This window comes from Brachycentrus maculatus, unplaced genomic scaffold (genome assembly GCF_059751285.1).
Source record: "Brachycentrus maculatus isolate JH-2025_06_01 unplaced genomic scaffold, ASM5975128v1 h1tg001660l, whole genome shotgun sequence".
NCBI classification, from domain to species: domain Eukaryota; kingdom Metazoa; phylum Arthropoda; class Insecta; order Trichoptera; family Brachycentridae; genus Brachycentrus; species Brachycentrus maculatus.
Window position 1 is genome coordinate 1 of NW_028282271.1, and position 9381 is coordinate 9381.

At 40.4% G+C, this 9381-nt stretch overlaps 1 pseudogene; it reads left to right on the plus strand.

The window, feature by feature from the left end:
* Positions 1–2216: 2216 nt before the first annotated feature.
* On the plus strand, positions 2217–8657 carry LOC148298741 (S-adenosylmethionine synthase-like; annotated as a pseudogene).
* The last annotated feature ends 724 nt before the right edge of the window (positions 8658–9381 follow it).

Sequence of the window (9381 nt, forward strand, 5' to 3'; positions counted from 1 at the left end):
TCCCAACCCCAACCCCAACCCAACCCCAACCCCAACCCAACCCCAACCCCAACCCTCCATCATCTATTCTCGGCAGTGAAATATAATATGTGCAAATCATAAAGAGTTAAATGTTATAATACTTGTTATCTCAGAGAAATTCCCAGTTTATTCATAGCTGTCACCCCTTTGTTGTCTAATTTCATCTTTTTATGCAAAATGCTCCTGCTGAATAAATTGAATTTTAACAATAATTTAAACTTCGAACAGCGAATGCATTTGGGTGAAAGGAGCTCCAATATTTCAATTGCACTTGAGGAATCAAATATCAGTGAAATTTAATTTAGTAAGGGTGATTAGTAGCTGACTGAGTAACTCTATGAAATCGCGCGTCGAATCGCTGAAAGTGATCGGAATAATTAGGCCTATCGGTAGGTCAAAAAGACCAAGACTAACGAATTTGAGTCACTACGAAGAGCCTAGCTCGAGAAGTAGCACCAGTACGAGGAGATTCTGGATAGAATTAATAACAAAAGAAACTAAATACATGTGTATACCGGGTAGCCGGTCAGGCAAGAAGAAGCCATATCTGTTTTCGCTAAGAAAAACAATACAAAATTCGATGAGGTCAGCCAAAGAATAAGGACTTTTGAAAACAAATAAAAGTAGCTCCAGAACGCGAATGCTCTCTCAACCAAATAAAATGAGAAGCTGGTCAAAAAAATAAACGGACTCCAAGCCGAGCTTGAAATCCTCATCAAGGAAAATAAGCACAAGGCATCAACTTTAAACAAACTGAAGAAGCAACAGCAATAAAAGTAGCGAAGAGTGGCAGAAAATTAAAGCCGAATCAACGAGCTCGAAGACAAATGCGAGACAACCAAAGAAAATGCAGAGAAATTAGAAGATGAGCTGAGAGAAGAGCTCAGGTTGTCCAGCGAGCTGTAAGATATCATTAGGTAAAAGTAAGAGCAGCTTGAAATGAGGAAGAAGTAGAAGGAGGAAGCCGAATGGAAAAAAGAGGAGAAGAAAAGAAATGTGGGCAAGCTGGCAAGCACAGTTAAGAAGATGGAAGATGAAATCTCGGATAAAATCAAGTAAGCCGATAAACTCGAAGGCATCCAAGAAGGCTTATCGTTGAAGATTAAATAGATGGAAGATAAGCAGCGGAGACTAGAAGAAGTGCTCAATAAGAGAAAGGGTATGATCGGAAACCTCAAGACGATCTGCATGAGAGCAGAAAAATAACAAGAAAAAATACGCAAACTCAACGAGTCCAATGGTCAATACGTCCCAACCCCAACCCCAACCCCAACCCCAACCCCAACCCCAACCCCAACCCCAACCCCAACCCCATTGATTCTTCCAACCCAATAAGTAAAGTTTGCCAGAAGCCGATATATATTTCGCAAAATAGTTCATATAACATAAATTATATCAAAATTATGAGCACATACTCCTTCCTCTTTAAGTACATCGTCATTGGCGACACGAGTACGATTAATTCATATGATTTTAGGCGTCGGGAAATCTTGCATCCTTCTCCAGTTCCTAGAGAAGAAGTTTAAGTTCGACCATGATACTACGATCGGAGTGTAATTCGGATCAAAAATAATCTCAGCAGGCAATAAACAAATTAAACTTCAAATTTGGGACACAGTACTTCAACCATAATCTAGGCCGGCCAAGAGACCTTCAAGTCAATCACTAGATCTTATTATCGTGGCTCTATTGGAGTAGTTTTGGTTTACGACATCACCAACCGGGAATCGTTCCAGAACATCAGTAAATGGCTTGATTAAACCAAGAGCTATTCCAATGATAAAATATCGATGATGCTCATCGGCAACAAAACAGACTTAGACTACAAGTAGAATATTGGTTATATAGGCGAGTAATCACATACGACGAAGGGGCGGATTTGGCCAAAAAAAACGGGATGCTGTTTATGGAATGCTCAGCTAAGTCAGGGCAGAATATCGATGCGCTGGTGCTGGTGCTGACTGAGAGCATACTGAGCAGAATAGACAAAAACGAAATCGATCCCAAGAATGAAGCAATAGGAGTCAAAATTGGAGCCCTATAGTCAGATAGGGTTCAGCAAAATAAATAAAAATCTTGTTGCTGACATCAGAAATCGCTGATTTTAAATGCGGCATACGTTTATTGACTGACATAAATTTATTTATTATTATACCATTAACTAAAGATCTCCAATGGACTTTGAGATGAAATAGGGGCACTTCCTCTTTACTTCTGAGAATGTTACAAGCGGGCATCCTGACAAGCTGTGCGATTACATTTCCGATTCAGTTTTGGATGCCTGTTTGACAGAAGATCCAGACTCTAAAGTGGCATGTGAATGTGCAGTTAAGAATTCGCTGTGCATGGTCTTCGGAGAAATTGCAACCAAGGCCAATATCAACATCGAGCACATCGCGAGACAGGCTATCAAAGAGGCTGGCTACGAAGATGTTAATGTAGGCATGGACCATAAAACTGCGACCATCATTGTTGCAATGGATCGGCAGTCTCCAGAAATTGCCAACTCAGTGCATGTCAATAAAAGTGCAGAGGAAATCGGAGCCGGCGATCAGGGACTCATGATTGGGTATGCATCAGATGAAACTTAATAGTTAATGCCTCTTTCTCATAGTCTCTGCGGCAAACTTGTCAGGAGACTAGAGGATTGCAGAAGACAGAAAATAGTCTAGTGGATGAGACCTGATGCGAAAGTCCAAGTTACCGTCGAATATAAGCATGAAGGAGTTAACTTAGTCCCTGTCAGGGTTGCAACCATCCTGATTTCATGCCAGCATAACCCAGGAGTGAAGCAAACTCAAATTTAAGAAGATTTGTTGACTAAGGTCATTTAGGAATCCATTCCCAAACAATACCTGAAAGAAACTAAGTATGTTTTGAATCCTAGTGGTGCTTTCGTTATGGGGGACCCACAGCCGACGCAGGCTTAACAGGCCGAAAGATTATTGCTGATACCTACGGAGGATGGGGAGGCCATGGAGGAGGAGCATTTTCTGGTAAAGACGCAACTAAAGTCGATCGATCTGCTGCATATGCCGCCCGCTGGATTTCTAAAAACTTGGTCGCAAACGGATTCTGTAAGAGAGTCATGGTGCAAGTCGCCTACTCTATTGGAATAGCCAAGCCCTTGAGCATCCATGTTGACAGTTATGGAACAGTCACTGAAGGTAAATACTTTTTATATTGAAGGCTACAGCGATTATGATTTGTCCAAAATAATTTTCCGCAACTTCGACTTAAGGCCAGGAATGATAATGAAATAGTTGGCACTCAAGAGACCAATTTATAGGAAGACTGCTTCAGGTGGCCATTTCGGCCGCGATGACCCAGATTTTACTTGGGAGGCAATCAAGGATCTCAGCCACGAAAAAAAGAAAAAGGAATGAATGATGAATCCGTCTAACACAAATAAATATATCAATTACGTATATTAATCTGCGTATATGCCTTTGATGGGATTTCGCATTATTGATTGGGATGCCGTAAAATGAACTTTCATAAAAATATCTCATCTGCATTATTCAAGAAGTAAGGCCTATATCGAATTCGGTTGTTCCTTTGCTCCCGATAATTCTGTTACATTGTAGACACCCCACTATAGTTGTTCGGATTAAATTTCTGTTGGGTGGGCACCATTGTTCTCTTTTCATAATCCCAGCTCATCCCATTATTGCTGCTCAAATTTGATAATGAATTATTTTTTCATGGAGGCCCTCATTGGGTTATGATTGATTATGTCAAAGTTCTTCGATTGAATTCGCTCAATGTCTTTCCCTGAAATCTTATCTAAATTTCTGAGGGAACTTGTTCCGTAGGATACTAAACGTGAAGCTGCGAATAGCAAACTTATTACATTTGCGACTTTTTTCTTTGTTTGGTTTTATTTTGTTATGATTCTAGGATGTAAGCTCGTCATTGTTTTCAGTTGAGTGGCGTAGGAATTCCTGATTGGATTTGAGAGTTGTGGATGCGGGAGATTTTTGAGAAGTGTGGATTTCGTTTGGGCAGGTTTAAACCGATTGCGGATAGATCATAGCTGAAATAATGTGGGCTGACATGCTAAATTAATTCCCAACCCCAACCCCAACCCCAACCCCAACCCCAACCCCAACCCCAACCCCAACCCCAACCCCAACCCCAACCCCAACCCCAACCCCAACCCCAACCTGAATTGTAAACTGAATAAAATTAGTAGGTCTTAATAATATATTATTGCTATTGTATATATAGATCTTTTCTAATTATAGAATTCAAATGACTTCCAGTAAAATATTTCTATTCATCGAAATTTACTACCCAACTCATCATAGAATAATTACGTTGTATCTTTAAACCAGTGATATCCTATCCTTTTTGTTAATGCAAACCCTGCTTCAGATTGAAATTGACTCGATCAGCATATTTGATACTTATTTTCTGTTGAAAATTCAGTAAAGTATATTAGGAAACTGCAACAAGACTTGAAATTAGGCAGGATGTCGGGAAAACTAAGAAAAATAGGAGTATGAACAAATAGAATATAATTGAATCGATTATTGATATTAAAATGTAGCGTCGGGGATTTCGATTATTAAAATTAATATATATAGAATGAATCGCGGAGAGAAACTCCTAGCCATCATGTTCATTTTACTAGTGGCCTCTAATTCGCAGTGCTCCTCAGATTGTTTATCGTGTGACACTCAATTGAGTGTTTGCATTGTCTGCAATAGCCAAACTGAGAGCTCAGTTTTCGGATCATGCCTCGCTAGCAAAATCGAAAACTGCATGCTTTATGGAGAGCCAGACCAGTGCTTCAGGTGTCAACCCACTTTCACATTAAGTGGCGGCAAATGTGTCAAGACCTATGACGGGTGCATTAGTTCTGGCGCTAATGGGTAATGCTTTCAATGTGGATTCAGTCGTTTGAGCGAAAACACAGCATGCAAGGGGGTGATTAACTGCCAAACCTATGCAGACAAATGCAATTCATGTATGAATGGCTATTCTCTTTCGAACAATGTCTGTCGAGATAGTAGCTTCGGATGCGCAGAAGTCCGACCACAAGATGGGCTCTGCAGCAAATGCAAGGATGGATACTTCATGTCCGGGTACAAGTGTATTCAATCTGCATCCAGGAATAGCACATGCTACGTTCAAGAGAGCGAAAGTAAATGCTATATCTGCAAAAATGGATACAAATAAGAAAATGGAATCTGCTATTTCCCAGTAGGTTCAGGAGTACTAACAGCCGCCTCTCAGACCACAACCACAACTACAACCATAACCACATTTACAGATACTGGTGCCTTCAACACCAACACAAACTTCGGTAGTTTCGGTGCTACTGTCACAAATTAAAATTTTGATAGCTTCAATTCAAACTAAAACTTCGGAGCAAGCGTCCAGAGCCAAGTAGAAAACTGCTAAGTGCCAGACACATCTTCAGGGGGCTGCCTCATATGTGTTTACGGATATATTCCTAAAAATAATCGATGCTAACTCGTCTCTAAATTCTGCGATGGTCACAACGTCCAGACAGGGGAATGCTTCGGATGTCTCTTCAATCTAGTATTGTCAAGTGGAAAATGTCTAGATAATAATTGTGTCCAAGCCCAAGAAAGGGGATGCCTGCAGTGCCAGACAGGATTCAGAGCAAATGCAAATGGTGTTTGTGAAGCATTCGATCCTTTCTGCTTAAATAATGTTAATGGAAGATGCCAGCAATGCCAAACCGGCTACTATATCCAAATCACTGGTAAATGCAGTGCATTGCCTCCAAATTGTCAAGTCGCAAACATTCAAACTGGACAATGCCTTGAATGCTCGAAAGGATTCTAAATTCTAAGACCTGGAAATCCATGCCAAATAATTGTCGTCATTCCAAACTGTGAAGTTCGTGATAACAATAACCCAAACAACTGTCTTATCTGCACATACGGGTTCTTCCCATAAGCCAACAGGTGCACCAAGGTCTCAGCACTCTGCAAAGACTTCAATGTCCAAAATGGAAAATGTACATCATGCATTCAAGGCCTGAATTTAGATGATGGAAGATGTATAGATAGGAACTGCGTGAACAGAAATGGAGATCAGTGCCTTCAATGCGCCACTAACTATGTGTTCAACTCGAATGAACTTGTTTGCAAGTATACTGATAGTAATTGCCAAAATTTAGGGCCAGGAGTCTGTCTGCAATGCTTGTCCAATTTTTATATTCACTCTTCTGGAAGGTGCACTCAATTGCCTGCCAATTGTAATGTAGCTCAGCCAAACGGGCTCTGCAGTAGTTGTATATCAGGATTCCAAACTATTAATGGAGCATGTATCATTATTAATACCGCCTTCACCTCAGGATCCAACTTCAACACCAGTACTGTCAACACAAACACCAATACTGTCAATACAAACACCAATACTGTCAATACAAACACCAATACTGTCAATACAAACGCTAATACTGCCAACACAAACACCAATACTGTTAACAGAAACGCCACTGTCAATACAAACACCAATACCGTCAATACGAACACAAATGTTAATGCTAATACAAACACAAATGTTAATACAAACACAAATGTTAATGCTAATGCTAATGTTAATGCCAATAGCCAAGGGAGTCAAAATGCAGTAATTACTGACCCTAACTGCTTAACTTTTAGTAACAACGCTTGCGTGAAGTGTTCGAACAGATACTATGTGTTCACTGATGGAAAATGTGTGCCTGTAAACCCCCTTTGCCAAGATTCCAATTTAAGAGGCTAGTGCACAGCTTGCTACAAGGGATACTAAATAAACTCAGGAAAGTGTGTCATATAATCCCAACGAGACCCCAACTGCAAGTCATTCAATGGCCAATTCTGTACTGAATGCTACCAAGGGTTCTTTTTCTCCCAAGTTGATAGAGTTTGCAAGAGACTTAATCCTTTATGCAAGACTTCCAACTTGGTCAGCGGAGCTTGCACCAGCTGCTACCCAGGATACTCATTAAACGCGGCTGGAGCTTGTGAAGTCTTCTTCCGAGACCCCAACTGCGTGGATTTCAATTCCAATAGCGCATGTGCCAAATGTGCCAATCGATTCTATTTAGGCACTGATGGTAAATGCATGCCTGTCAGCCCTCTTTGCAAATAAAGCAGCCCAGTCAATGGGGCTTGCACCTCATGTTACCCCGGGTACACTCTTCAAGGTAGAGACTGCGTTCTAGGCGCATCAAAGGATCCAAACTGCAAGACATTCAATGGAGATACCTGCATTGAGTGCTATAAAGGAAACTTCTACTCTTCAGCCGCAGGAAAATGTCAACAATCAAACCCACTATGCAAGACATACAATTAAAATTCCGGAGCTTGCACATCTTGCTATCCTGGGTACGAAATAGTAGGTCCCACATGCGAACTCGCCAAATCCAGAGACCAGAATTGCAAAGTATTTAACGGAAATGTCTGCATCGAATGCTACAGAGGATACCTCGCGCTTGGAGGAGGATGCAGAGAGCAAAATCCTTTATGCAAGACAATAGATATGAGCTTCGGATCTTGTACTAGTTGCTGGCAAGGCTACGCCTTAATGAACGGCAACTGCGAGGTCTAAAAATTAGTTGCCACAGCCCCAGGATAAATCAGAGATGTCTATTGTGTGAAAATCCAAAACAACGCTTGCATTCAATGCTCGGTCGGATACTTCCTGAACTCACAAAATAGAATATGCGAACAAATCGATCCTCTCTGCAGGACATCAAACCCGAACAATGGAGCATGTGAAACTTGCTATCTAGGATTCGCTGTGATCGCCGGAAAATGTCAAATGATACAAGCAGTACAAATTGCAAACTGCCTCACTGTGACTGTCGGAGGTAGTTGCGCAGAATGCATTTAAGGTTACTTCCTACTGAATGGCGAATGCAGACCTGTCTCCATCCTTTGCAGCACATATAATCGAGCAAATGGACAGTGCACATCATGCATCAGTGGTCACTTCCTACAAGACAACATTTGCATTTTCCCAGCCCTCTTTGATCCTAATTGTAATCGCTACGAGAGTGCTTATTGCAGTACATGCAACAATGGGTACTTTGTGGATAACTACTTGTGCAAAATGGTAAGCCCAAATTGTGCTGAATTCGATTACGTATCAAAAGTGTGCAGGAGATGCGTAAATGGAACGATTCCCGTTGGATCAAACTGCCAATGAGAAAATGATTGAAATATATAGCTTGACTTATGTATGTATTTTATCACAACCGAGTATCAAACTTATCATTTTATACAGTATTTACTCGATTAGCTTTAGATAAATCATTTTAATTTATGTTAAGATGTAATTATGATATGGAAATCTACCATCGATGTCAAGCCTAAGATATGCTGATATAGATACTATTTAAATAGAGTTAATTTTAATAAAAATATGATCTTTATTGATTATTATTCCATTTGCTGAAATGATTCACGAATGCGTGGTCGTATTCCATGATTTTACCCCATTCTAGTTCAGGAAACTTCCTGATCTCCCCGAATATAAAGTCGCTCAATAGCACAATGTGAGTATATCCGTTAATCGAACAACTTTGGTGATTTTTAGGGATGACCATCAAGAAATATGCCAAGTTCCGACCAAATAGATCCAGAGCAACCCTTATAGGCATGGGCTAGGCAGTGTCACTTTGTACGATGTTCCAGCCAATTCCAAGATCTTGAAGAAGCCAATTATGACTTTAACGGCCTCCAAGAAATGCTTGCAATAAATATCGGAGCTAACGAGCAAGAACAAAATGTTTAAATGCAGCTTAGCCTTTATTCCCAGCCAGGTCAAGCACATATCTATTCTGAGCGGAGAGTCTTCTGAACAGAAATACAGGGGCTTTTTGAATTTGATCGGAATCATGTTCATCATCCTGAACCTGCGCAACATTTTATAAAATTTTATCAGGTATGGAGTGCAATTCAAGGAAGATCCAGGAACGTTCGTGCCTCTCCATACAATGCTCGCATTTTTGGGCCTATTAGCCTTTCCCTTAGTGGCTTACAAAATAGAAAAAATTAAAATATCCAAAATCCTGCCCTTTAAAGTTTGTGTAACTCTTTCATAATTTAGCAAATGCTTCTCTACCTGAACATCACACTCATCATTGTTTTTAATATCTGGTATTTCCGCATGTTCGAAACTCCTCCGTTTGTTGGAGTATTCTTTACAGCAATTTGTGTCATTGTCTTCTTGAAATTGATCAGCTTCATGCAGGTTGCTGATTAACTCTACACTATTATCGAACGCCTCAAGTAAAGCAAAAGCGAGCGGACCTACGGACCTGCTGGGAAGTCACCTGATGCTCAAACAGCTAAAATAAAGAATAAAAAAAAATTAAACAAAGCAGAAGTT